The sequence below is a fragment of the Melanotaenia boesemani genome, chromosome 18 (assembly GCF_017639745.1).
Source record: "Melanotaenia boesemani isolate fMelBoe1 chromosome 18, fMelBoe1.pri, whole genome shotgun sequence".
Lineage (NCBI taxonomy): Eukaryota > Metazoa > Chordata > Actinopteri > Atheriniformes > Melanotaeniidae > Melanotaenia > Melanotaenia boesemani.
In genome coordinates this window covers 2,535,034-2,547,702 of record NC_055699.1, presented here as the reverse complement: position 1 = coordinate 2,547,702, position 12,669 = coordinate 2,535,034, and the positions used below count along the sequence as shown (strand labels likewise).

The window sequence follows — 12,669 nt, the reverse complement described above, 5'->3', positions numbered from 1 at the left end:
AACTTTGTTTTGATGATTATGTAAGAGATTTGTGTCTTTTTCCACAATTTGTATTATTATTATTACTGTCATGAGTTGTAAACATTTATCTTGGTCAAGTTTGAGTCTTTGAGAAAAGTGTCACTCTGTCCTCCACTTGGTGCCACCAAAGAACATGGAGGCATTGGAACTTGTGCAGATTTAGAGCAGGCCCTGCCTTTTTGACTACATCCTTTCAAAAGTGCAAAGATGACTTTCTTGTACTAGCGAGAGCGCATTGACTGCCATCAGACCAAAGTGTTTCCTGCTGTTTGAAATACCTATTTCCATTGCAATGAGACATCTTGTGTTAATGCAACTGATCAAGGAAGTGATTTCTAAAGCGCAACTGTTTATGTGGCTGTCATTGTACGACCCTTATCTGAGCTAAGCAACAACAGCCCCCGTGGCCTAAAGGATAAGGCGCTGGCCTCCTAAGCCAGATGTAGTGGGTGCAAGTCCCATTTGAAAAGAGCAGCAGAGTGGCGCAGCGGAAGCGTGCTGGGCCCATAACCCAGAGGTCGATGGACCGAAACCATCCTCTGCTAGCTAAAGTGTTTTGTTTCACACCCACCTCAACACGTTTCCTGACAAATGGAATGGCTGATAAAAGAAATCCATCTCCAACGCAAACCTGTTGTCCCATGAAAATGTTTTTGGCTATTTAAAATGGGCTTATTCTCAACAAAAGCATTTAGTGGGTTAAAAAGACGTGTGTTGCTCTGGAATCAAAGAGTTTCAGTGTTTGTTACGCATCCGTCTGTGGCACTTTGGTTTAACGATTTCAAACAGATTGTACACATTGAGTTTTAATTAATTCAAGGAAAACCTTGAAGGTCTCATTGCAGATGTCTGGTGTTGTTGGATGACCGTCCATAGTATCCACAAGTGGTGTGTCTCGACTAGGAATTTCGACAAAGTGAAGGAAGCGAACATCCCGCTGCAAGTAGGGTTCGAACCTACGCGGGGAAACCCCATTGGATTTCAAGTCCAACGCCTTAACCACTCGGCCATTGCAGCCACATTTTAGAGTTTTTTGAAGGTATTTCACACGTGCTGACCTCCGCTCAACAAGAGGAAACGTCTCCTTTCGCTTCCGTCTAGTTTCATTTCACGTTTAGCTTGTGCCAAACCGTAGGGTTGCCGCTTAGTTCTTGTAGTCAAAGTTGTAAAAGTTCTCCAAACCTTTATGTTGTTACAGTCTGCTTGTGGTTGCTTAGGGTTGTTATTCAGAGTCTAGTTTTGACAAATTTAAACACACTTTTACAACCACTTTGGATATGCTACAAGAATGACACAGTGCAAGTAGAGTACCAAGTCCTACAAACTAGCAGCTCACACAGTAGCTGAATTTCCATTAAACTAAAATTTCAAAAATTTCGACAAAGTGCTGTTGTGGAGTATTTTCTGACTCTTGATGCCATTGTGTGGTTTATTTTGTGGAAGCAGGTGTTGTGGAGAAATATTCTGCGATGGCGTTTTGTAGTGTACTGTCCTTGATAACAGTCTATAGTTTTGTGAAGCCATCGTGTGGTTGCAAACTTCTCCTCTCTTCTCGGTGCCGTACTGTTGTTTCCCCTTTGGTGTCCTTGGTGTCTTCATAGCCGTTTCTGTGATGTGATGACTTCATCATATGAAGACCTTGTTCTGTGGATCATACTATTTTGTAGTAAATTGCTTTAAGCTTATGATGTCAGAAAAATCCTTTCAGGTAAAAGAAGTGCTCCGGCTTTATGTGTAAATGATGGTTTACGGGATGGTTTATGGTTTGTGGGAGCAAACCAGAGCAGTGGGAGTGAAATTAAAAAAAAAAAAATTTAGAGGGAGAAGATGCAAAGTAAAATGAGAGTCCTTGAGATTGATGCATTTGTGTGTAGAGCTGTGGCATGCAGCTTTCACCACAGGCTTTGTGTGGGAGAAGCCATTTTGTGAGCATATGATGTTATGCTAAGACTTTTGCTTGAAGCGTGGAACGAGACAACGTGGGGGTCAGCACGTTGATCCTGGAGTGAGAATATGTCGATAGAGGTGCCTTTCAGGCCTTGTTGGCGCAGTAGGTAGTGCGTCAGTCTCATAATCTGAAGGTCGTGAGTTCAACCCTCACACAGGGCATGTGTTTTCACATCCTCTAGCATGTACTCGACTGTGCACGCATGTTCAGTGTATAAAACCAATGGTATACAGCAGGGATGACCCACTCAGGACTTCATGTCTCAGTGTCCTGCAGGTGTCTCAGCTTCTCCCTGCTGCAACACACCTGCTCCAAACTAAATGCTTCTTGTCAAATTCTATACATGCCTTTTAAAAACCCCTTCATTTGAGTTAGCCGTGTTGCAGAAACAAAATATCAAATACTTGGAGCACACTGGCTCAAGACATCCAGAGTTGCACATCGTTATTCATAGATTAATAGAATGTGATGTTCGATATGACTCAGGTTAGTGGAAACGTATTAACACTGTGTTCTCATATTGCTGCTTATGTTTAGCCCGGTGTCCAGAGGGGTCCTGTGTTGCATTTCAAGGTGAACAGTGTTTTCATCTACTGGGGATTTTAATGCGTAGTAGCAGGGAAAGCTTGGGAGTTTGTGATGCTTTTCATGAATTCTCTACTAGGCTTTGGTTACTGATTCTTAATTAATAACATGTTATTTTCTTTGTTCTAATGATGATCTTCAAATCTTTTCGCCTCTTAGCTTTTTAATGTGTGGTTGGCGAGTTGGCAACATGGTAAGAATAATGTACGGAGCCACCACTGTTTACCCCTTTAGCTGTAATTGTTCATTTAATTTATTTATTTTAGTGGAAATACATGAAATGATTCTTTGTTGTTATAAGAGTATTATCCAATGTGCCATAACTTTGTTTTGATGATTATGTAAGAGATTTGTGTCTTTTTCCACAATTTGTATTATTATTATTACTGTCATGAGTTGTAAACATTTATCTTGGTCAAGTTTGAGTCTTTGAGAAAAGTGTCACTCTGTCCTCCACTTGGTGCCACCAAAGAACATGGAGGCATTGGAACTTGTGCAGATTTAGAGCAGGCCCTGCCTTTTTGACTACATCCTTTCAAAAGTGCAAAGATGACTTTCTTGTACTAGTGAGAGCGCATTGACTGCCATCAGACCAAAGTGTTTCCTGCTGTTTGAAATACCTATTTCCATTGCAATGAGACATCTTGTGTTAATGCAACTGATCAAGGAAGTGATTTCTAAAGCGCAACTGTTTATGTGGCTGTCATTGTACGACCCTTATCTGAGCTAAGCAACAACAGCCCCCGTGGCCTAAAGGATAAGGCGCTGGCCTCCTAAGCCAGATGTAGTGGGTGCAAGTCCCATTTGAAAAGAGCAGCAGAGTGGCGCAGCGGAAGCGTGCTGGGCCCATAACCCAGAGGTCGATGGACCGAAACCATCCTCTGCTAGCTAAAGTGTTTTGTTTCACACCCACCTCAACACGTTTCCTGACAAATGGAATGGCTGATAAAAGAAATCCATCTCCAACGCAAACCTGTTGTCCCATGAAAATGTTTTTGGCTATTTAAAATGGGCTTATTCTCAACAAAAGCATTTAGTGGGTTAAAAAGACGTGTGTTGCTCTGGAATCAAAGAGTTTCAGTGTTTGCTACGCATCCGTCTGTGGCACTTTGGTTTAACGATTTCAAACAGATTGTACACATTGAGTTTTAATTAATTCAAGGAAAACCTTGAAGGTCTCATTGCAGATGTCTGGATGACCGTCCATAGTATCCACAAGTGGTGTGTCTCGACTAGGAATTTCGACAAAGTGAAGGAAGCGAACATCCCGCTGCAAGTAGGGTTCGAACCTACGCGGGGAAACCCCATTGGATTTCAAGTCCAACGCCTTAACCACTCGGCCATTGCAGCCACATTTTAGAGTTTTTTGAAGGTATTTCACACGTGCTGACCTCCGCTCAACACGATGAAACGTCTCCTTTCGCTTCCGTCTAGTTTCATTTCACGTTTAGCTTGTGCCAAACCGTAGGGTTGCTGCTTAGTTCTTGTAGTCAAAGTTGTAAAAGTTCTCCAAACCTTTATGTTGTTACAGTCTGCTTGTGGTTGCTTAGGGTTGTTATTCAGAGTCTAGTTTTGACAAATTTAAACACACTTTTACAACCACTTTGGATATGCTACAAGAATGACACAGTGCAAGTAGAGTACCAAGTCCTACAAACTAGCAGCTCACACAGTAGCTGAATTTCCATTAAACTAAAATTTCAAAAATTTCGACAAAGTGCTGTTGTGGAGTATTTTCTGACTCTTGATGCCATTGTGTGGTTTATTTTGTGGAAGCAGGTGTTGTGGAGAAATATTCTGCGATGGCGTTTTGTAGTGTACTGTCCTTGATAACAGTCTATAGTTTTGTGAAGCCATCGTGTGGTTGCAAACTTCTCCTCTCTTCTCGGTGCCGTACTGTTGTTTCCCCTTTGGTGTCCTTGGTGTCTTCATAGCCGTTTCTGTGATGTGATGACTTCATCATATGAAGACCTTGTTCTGTGGATCATACTATTTTGTAGTAAATTGCTTTAAGCTTATGATGTCAGAAAAATCCTTTCAGGTAAAAGAAGTGCTCCGGCTTTATGTGTAAATGATGGTTTACGGGATGGTTTATGGTTTGTGGGAGCAAACCAGAGTAGTGGGAGTGAAATAAAAAAAAAAAAAATTTAGAGGGAGAAGATGCAAAGTAAAATGAGAGTCCTTGAGATTGATGCATTTGTGTGTAGAGCTGTGGCATGCAGCTTTCACCACAGGCTTTGTGTGGGAGAAGCCATTTTGTGAGCATATGATGTTATGCTAAGACTTTTGCTTGAAGCGTGGAACGAGACAACGTGGGGGTCAGCGCGTTGATCCTGGAGTGAGAATATGTCAGATAGAGGTGCCTTTCAGGCCTTGTTGGCGCAGTAGGTAGCGCGTCAGTCTCATAATCTGAAGGTCGTGAGTTCAACCCTCACACAGGGCATGTGTTTTCACATCCTCTAGCATGTACTCGACTGTGCACGCATGTTCAGTGTATAAAACCAATGGTATACAGCAGGGATGACCCACTCAGGACTTCATGTCTCAGTGTCCTGCAGGTGTCTCAGCTCTCCCTGCTGCAACACACCTGCTCCAAACTAAATGCTTCTTGTCAAATTCTATACATGCCTTTTAAAAACCCCTTCATTTGAGTTAGCCGTGTTGCAGAAACAAAATATCAAATACTTGGAGCACACTGGCTCAAGACATCCAGAGTTGCACATCGTTTGAAATACCTATTTCCATTGCAATGAGACATCTTGTGTTAATGCAACTGATCAAGGAAGTGATTTCTAAAGCGCAACTGTTTATGTGGCTGTCATTGTACGACCCTTATCTGAGCTAAGCAACAACAGCCCCCGTGGCCTAAAGGATAAGGCGCTGGCCTCCTAAGCCAGATGTAGTGGGTGCAAGTCCCATTTGAAAAGAGCAGCAGAGTGGCGCAGCAGAGTGGCGCAGCGGAAGCGTGCTGGGCCCATAACCCAGAGGTCGATGGACCGAAACCATCCTCTGCTAGCTAAAGTGTTTTGTTTCACACCCACCTCAACACGTTTCCTGACAAATGGAATGGCTGATAAAAGAAATCCATCTCCAACGCAAACCTGTTGTCCCATGAAAATGTTTTTGGCTATTTAAAATGGGCTTATTCTCAACAAAAGCGTTTAGTGGGTTAAAAAGACGTGTGTTGCTCTGGAATCAAAGAGTTTCAGTGTTTGTTACGCATCCGTCTGTGGCACTTTGGTTTAACGATTTCAAACAGATTGTACACATTGAGTTTTAATTAATTCAAGGAAAACCTTGAAGGTCTCATTGCAGATGTCTGGTGTTGTTGGATGACCGTCCATAGTATCCACAAGTGGTGTGTCTCGACTAGGAATTTCGACAAAGTGAAGGAAGCGAACATCCCGCTGCAAGTAGGGTTCGAACCTACGCGGGGAAACCCCATTGGATTTCAAGTCCAACGCCTTAACCACTCGGCCATTGCAGCCACATTTTAGAGTTTTTTGAAGGTATTTCACACGTGCTGACCTCCGCTCAACACGATGAAACGTCTCCTTTCGCTTCCGTCTAGTTTCATTTCACGTTTAGCTTGTGCCAAACCGTAGGGTTGCTGCTTAGTTCTTGTAGTCAAAGTTGTAAAAGTTCTCCAAACCTTTATGTTGTTACAGTCTGCTTGTGGTTGCTTAGGGTTGTTATTCAGAGTCTAGTTTTGACAAATTTAAACACACTTTTACAACCACTTTGGATATGCTACAAGAATGACACACTGCAAGTAGAGTACCAAGTCCTACAAACTAGCAGCTCACACAGTAGCTGAATTTCCATTAAACTAAAATTTCAAAAATTTCGACAAAGTGCTGTTGTGGAGTATTTTCTGACTCTTGATGCCATTGTGTGGTTTATTTTGTGGAAGCAGGTGTTGTGGAGAAATATTCTGCGATGGCGTTTTGTAGTGTACTGTCCTTGATAACAGTCTATAGTTTTGTGACGCCATCGTGTGGTTGCAAACTTCTCCTCTCTTCTCGGTGCCGTACTGTTGTTTCCCCTTTGGTGTCCTTGGTGTCTTCATAGCCGTTTCTGTGATGTGATGACTTCATCATATGAAGACCTTGTTCTGTGGATCATACTATTTTGTAGTAAATTGCTTTAAGCTTATGATGTCAGAAAAATCCTTTCAGGTAAAAGAAGTGCTCCGGCTTTATGTGTAAATGATGGTTTACGGGATGGTTTATGGTTTGTGGGAGCAAACCAGAGTAGTGGGAGTGAAATAAAAAAAAAAAAAATTTAGAGGGAGAAGATGCAAAGTAAAATGAGAGTCCTTGAGATTGATGCATTTGTGTGTAGAGCTGTGGCATGCAGCTTTCACCACAGGCTTTGTGTGGGAGAAGCCATTTTGTGAGCATATGATGTTATGCTAAGACTTTTGCTTGAAGCGTGGAACGAGACAACGTGGGGGTCAGCGCGTTGATCCTGGAGTGAGAATATGTCAATAGAGGTGCCTTTCAGGCCTTGTTGGCGCAGTAGGTAGCGCGTCAGTCTCATAATCTGAAGGTCGTGAGTTCAACCCTCACACAGGGCATGTGTTTTCACATCCTCTAGCATGTACTCGACTGTGCACGCATGTTCAGTGTTATAAAACCAATGGTATACAGCAGGGATGACCCACTCAGGACTTCATGTCTCAGTGTCCTGCAGGTGTCTCAGCTCTCCCTGCTGCAACACACCTGCTCCAAACTAAATGCTTCTTGTCAAATTCTATACATGCCTTTTAAAAACCCCTTCATTTGAGTTAGCCGTGTTGCAGAAACAAAATATCAAATACTTGGAGCACACTGGCTCAAGACATCCAGAGTTGCACATCGTTATTCATAGATTAATAGAATGTGATGTTCGATATGACTCAGGTTAGTGGAAACGTATTACCACTGTGTTCTCATATTGCTGCTTATGTTTAGCCCGGTGTCCAGAGGGGTCCTGTGTTGCATTTCATGGTGAACAGTGTTTTCATGTACTGGGGATTTTAATGCGTAGTAGCAGGGAAAGCTCGGGAGTTTGTGATGCTTTTCATGAATTCTCTACTAGGCTTTGGTTACTGATTCTTAATTAATAACATGTTATTTTCTTTGTTCTAATGATGATCTTCAAATCTTTTCGCCTCTTAGCTTTTTAATGTGTGGTTGGCGAGTTGGCAACATGGTAAGAATAATGTACGGAGCCACCACTGTTTACCCCTTTAGCTGTAATTGTTCATTTAATTTATTTATTTTAGTGGAAATACATGAAATGATTCTTTGTTGTTATAAGAGTATTATCCAATGTGCCATAACTTTGTTTTGATGATTATGTAAGAGATTTGTGTCTTTTTCCACAATTTGTATTATTATTATTACTGTCATGAGTTGTAAACATTTATCTTGGTCAAGTTTGAGTCTTTGAGAAAAGTGTCACTCTGTCCTCCACTTGGTGCCACCAAAGAACATGGAGGCATTGGAACTTGTGCAGATTTAGAGCAGGCCCTGCCTTTTTGACTACATCCTTTCAAAAGTGCAAAGATGACTTTCTTGTACTAGCGAGAGCGCATTGACTGCCATCAGACCAAAGTGTTTCCTGCTGTTTGAAATACCTATTTCCATTGCAATGAGACATCTTGTGTTAATGCAACTGATCAAGGAAGTGATTTCTAAAGCGCAACTGTTTATGTGGCTGTCATTGTACGACCCTTATCTGAGCTAAGCAACAACAGCCCCCGTGGCCTAAAGGATAAGGCGCTGGCCTCCTAAGCCAGATGTAGTGGGTGCAAGTCCCATTTGAAAAGAGCAGCAGAGTGGCGCAGCGGAAGCGTGCTGGGCCCATAACCCAGAGGTCGATGGACCGAAACCATCCTCTGCTAGCTAAAGTGTTTTGTTTCACACCCACCTCAACACGTTTCCTGACAAATGGAATGGCTGATAAAAGAAATCCATCTCCAACGCAAACCTGTTGTCCCATGAAAATGTTTTTGGCTATTTAAAATGGGCTTATTCTCAACACAAGAGTTTAGTGGGTTAAAAAGACGTGTGTTGCTCTGGAATCAAAGAGTTTCAGTGTTTGTTACGCATCCGTCTGTGGCACTTTGGTTTAACGATTTCAAACAGATTGTACACATTGAGTTTTAATTAATTCAAGGAAAACCTTGAAGGTCTCATTGCAGATGTCTGGTGTTGTTGGATGACCGTCCATAGTATCCACAAGTGGTGTGTCTCGACTAGGAATTTCGACAAAGTGAAGGAAGCGAACATCCCGCTGCAAGTAGGGTTCGAACCTACGCGGGGAAACCCCATTGGATTTCAAGTCCAACGCCTTAACCACTTGGCCATTGCAGCCACATTTTAGAGTTTTTTGAAGGTATTTCACACGTGCTGACCTCCGCTCAACAAGAGGAAACGTCTCCTTTCGCTTCCGTCTAGTTTCATTTCACGTTTAGCTTGTGCCAAACCGTAGGGTTGCTGCCTAGTTCTTGTAGTCAAAGTTGTAAAAGTTCTCCAAACCTTTATGTTGTTACAGTCTGCTTGTGGTTGCTTAGGGTTGTTATTCAGAGTCTAGTTTTGACAAATTTAAACACACTTTTACAACCACTTTGGATATGCTACAAGAATGACACAGTGCAAGTAGAGTACCAAGTCCTACAAACTAGCAGCTCACACAGTAGCTGAATTTCCATTAAACTAAAATTTCAAAAATTTCGACAAAGTGCTGTTGTGGAGTATTTTCTGACTCTTGATGCCATTGTGTGGTTTATTTTGTGGAAGCAGGTGTTGTGGAGAAATATTCTGCGATGGCGTTTTGTAGTGTACTGTCCTTGATAACAGTCTATAGTTTTGTGAAGCCATCGTGTGGTTGCAAACTTCTCCTCTCTTCTCGGTGCCGTACTGTTGTTTCCCCTTTGGTGTCCTTGGTGTCTTCATAGCCGTTTCTGTGATGTGATGACTTCATCATATGAAGACCTTGTTCTGTGGATCATACTATTTTGTAGTAAATTGCTTTAAGCTTATGATGTCAGAAAAATCCTTTCAGATAAAAGAAGTGCTCCGGCTTTATGTGTAAATGATGGTTTACGGGATGGTTTATGGTTTGTGGGAGCAAACCAGAGTAGTGGGAGTGAAAAAAAAAAAAAAAAAAATTTAGAGGGAGAAGATGCAAAGTAAAATGAGAGTCCTTGAGATTGATGCATTTGTGTGTAGAGCTGTGGCATGCAGCTTTCACCACAGGCTTTGTGTGGGAGAAGCCATTTTGTGAGCATATGATGTTATGCTAAGACTTTTGCTTGAAGCGTGGAACGAGACAACGTGGGGGTCAGCGCGTTGATCCTGGAGTGAGAATATGTCAATAGAGGTGCCTTTCAGGCCTTGTTGGCGCAGTAGGTAGCGCGTCAGTCTCATAATCTGAAGGTCGTGAGTTCAACCCTCACACAGGGCATGTGTTTTCACATCCTCTAGCATGTACTCGACTGTGCACGCATGTTCAGTGTATAAAACCAATGGTATACAGCAGGGATGACCCACTCAGGACTTCATGTCTCAGTGTCCTGCAGGTGTCTCAGCTCTCCCTGCTGCAACACACCTGCTCCAAACTAAATGCTTCTTGTCAAATTCTATACATGCCTTTTAAAAACCCCTTCATTTGAGTTAGCCGTGTTGCAGAAACAAAATATCAAATACTTGGAGCACACTGGCTCAAGACATCCAGAGTTGCACATCGTTTGAAATACCTATTTCCATTGCAATGAGACATCTTGTGTTAATGCAACTGATCAAGGAAGTGATTTCTAAAGCGCAACTGTTTATGTGGCTGTCATTGTACGACCCTTATCTGAGGCAAGCAACAACAGCCCCCGTGGCCTAAAGGATAAGGCGCTGGCCTCCTAAGCCAGATGTAGTGGGTGCAAGTCCCATTTGAAAAGAGCAGCAGAGTGGCGCAGCGGAAGCGTGCTGGGCCCATAACCCAGAGGTCGATGGACCGAAACCATCCTCTGCTAGCTAAAGTGTTTTGTTTCACACCCACCTCAACACGTTTCCTGACAAATGGAATGGCTGATAAAAGAAATCCATCTCCAACGCAAACCTGTTGTCCCATGAAAATGTTTTTGGCTATTTAAAATGGGCTTATTCTCAACAAAAGCGTTTAGTGGGTTAAAAAGACTTGTGTTGCTCTGGAATCAAGGAGTTTCAGTGTTTGTTACGCATCCGTCTGTGGCACTTTGGTTTAACGATTTCAAACAGATTGTACACATTGAGTTTTAATTAATTCAAGGAAAACCTTGAAGGTCTCATTGCAGATGTCTGGTGTTGTTGGATGACCGTCCATAGTATCCACAAGTGGTGTGTCTCGACTAGGAATTTCGACAAAGTGAAGGAAGCGAACATCCCGCTGCAAGTAGGGTTCGAACCTACGCGGGGAAACCCCATTGGATTTCAAGTCCAACGCCTTAACCACTCGGCCATTGCAGCCACATTTTAGAGTTTTTTGAAGGTATTTCACACGTGCTGACCTCCGCTCAACACGATGAAACGTCTCCTTTCGCTTCCGTCTAGTTTCATTTCATGTTTAGCTTGTGCCAAACCGTAGGGTTGCTGCTTAGTTCTTGTAGTCAAAGTTGTAAAAGTTCTCCAAACCTTTATGTTGTTACAGTCTGCTTGTGGTTGCTTAGGGTTGTTATTCAGAGTATAGTTTTGACAAATTTAAACACACTTTTACAACCACTTTGGATATGCTACAAGAATGACACACTGCAAGTAGAGTACCAAGTCCTACAAACTAGCAGCTCACACAGTAGCTGAATTTCCATTAAACTAAAATTTCAAAAATTTCGACAAAGTGCTGTTGTGGAGTATTTTCTGACTCTTGATGCCATTGTGTGGTTTATTTTGTGGAAGCAGGTGTTGTGGAGAAATATTCTGCGATGGCGTTTTGTAGTGTACTGTCCTTGATAACAGTCTATAGTTTTGTGACGCCATCGTGTGGTTGCAAACTTCTCCTCTCTTCTCGGTGCCGTACTGTTGTTTCCCCTTTGGTGTCCTTGGTGTCTTCATAGCCGTTTCTGTGATGTGATGACTTCATCATATGAAGACCTTGTTCTGTGGATCATACTATTTTGTAGTAAATTGCTTTAAGCTTATGATGTCAGAAAAATCCTTTCAGATAAAAGAAGTGCTCCGGCTTTATGTGTAAATGATGGTTTACGGGATGGTTTATGGTTTGTGGGAGCAAACCAGAGTAGTGGGAGTGAAATAAAAAAAAAAAAAAATTTAGAGGGAGAAGATGCAAAGTAAAATGAGAGTCCTTGAGATTGATGCATTTGTGTGTAGAGCTGTGGCATGCAGCTTTCACCACAGGCTTTGTGTGGGAGAAGCCATTTTGTGAGCATATGATGTTATGCTAAGACTTTTGCTTGAAGCGTGGAACGAGACAACGTGGGGGTCAGCGCGTTGATCCTGGAGTGAGAATATGTCAATAGAGGTGCCTTTCAGGCCTTGTTGGCGCAGTAGGTAGCGCGTCAGTCTCATAATCTGAAGGTCGTGAGTTCAACCCTCACACAGGGCATGTGTTTTCACATCCTCTAGCATGTACTCGACTGTGCACGCATGTTCAGTGTATAAAACCAATGGTATACAGCAGGGATGACCCACTCAGGACTTCATGTCTCAGTGTCCTGCAGGTGTCTCAGCTCTCCCTGCTGCAACACACCTGCTCCAAACTAAATGCTTCTTGTCAAATTCTATACATGCCTTTTAAAAACCCCTTCATTTGAGTTAGCCGTGTTGCAGAAACAAAATATCAAATACTTGGAGCACACTGGCTCAAGACATCCAGAGTTGCACATCGTTATTCATAGATTAATAGAATGTGATCTTCGATATGACTCAGGTTAGTGGAAACGTATTAACACTGTGTTCTCATATTGCTGCTTATGTTTAGCCCGGTGTCCAGAGGGGTCCTGTGTTGCATTTCATGGTGAACAGTGTTTTCATGTACTGGGGATTTTAATGCGTAGTAGCAGGGAAAGCTCGGGAGTTTGTGATGCTTTTCATGAATTCTCTACTAGGCTTTGGTTACTGATTCTTAATTAATAACATGTT

General features: G+C 42.4%; 10 non-coding genes across 10 annotated transcripts; 5 read left to right on the top strand and 5 right to left on the bottom strand.

The window, feature by feature from the left end:
- Nucleotides 1-956: 956 nt before the first annotated feature.
- On the bottom strand, nucleotides 957-1,038 carry trnas-uga. The gene has a single exon. It is a non-coding gene; the product is annotated as a tRNA-Ser (tRNA).
- Nucleotides 1,039-2,057: 1,019 nt separating this feature from the next.
- trnam-cau lies at nucleotides 2,058-2,130 on the top strand. Its single transcript has one exon. It is a non-coding gene; the product is annotated as a tRNA-Met (tRNA).
- A 1,692-nt stretch (nucleotides 2,131-3,822) lies between these two features.
- Nucleotides 3,823-3,904, bottom strand: trnas-uga. The gene has a single exon. It is a non-coding gene; the product is annotated as a tRNA-Ser (tRNA).
- A 1,020-nt stretch (nucleotides 3,905-4,924) lies between these two features.
- trnam-cau lies at nucleotides 4,925-4,997 on the top strand. The gene has a single exon. It is a non-coding gene; the product is annotated as a tRNA-Met (tRNA).
- Nucleotides 4,998-5,959: 962 nt separating this feature from the next.
- trnas-uga lies at nucleotides 5,960-6,041 on the bottom strand. Its single transcript has one exon. It is a non-coding gene; the product is annotated as a tRNA-Ser (tRNA).
- A 1,019-nt stretch (nucleotides 6,042-7,060) lies between these two features.
- Nucleotides 7,061-7,133, top strand: trnam-cau. The gene has a single exon. It is a non-coding gene; the product is annotated as a tRNA-Met (tRNA).
- Nucleotides 7,134-8,834: 1,701 nt separating this feature from the next.
- On the bottom strand, nucleotides 8,835-8,916 carry trnas-uga. Its single transcript has one exon. It is a non-coding gene; the product is annotated as a tRNA-Ser (tRNA).
- A 1,020-nt stretch (nucleotides 8,917-9,936) lies between these two features.
- trnam-cau lies at nucleotides 9,937-10,009 on the top strand. Its single transcript has one exon. It is a non-coding gene; the product is annotated as a tRNA-Met (tRNA).
- A 949-nt stretch (nucleotides 10,010-10,958) lies between these two features.
- Nucleotides 10,959-11,040, bottom strand: trnas-uga. Its single transcript has one exon. It is a non-coding gene; the product is annotated as a tRNA-Ser (tRNA).
- A 1,020-nt stretch (nucleotides 11,041-12,060) lies between these two features.
- trnam-cau lies at nucleotides 12,061-12,133 on the top strand. The gene has a single exon. It is a non-coding gene; the product is annotated as a tRNA-Met (tRNA).
- Nucleotides 12,134-12,669: the final 536 nt, after the last annotated feature.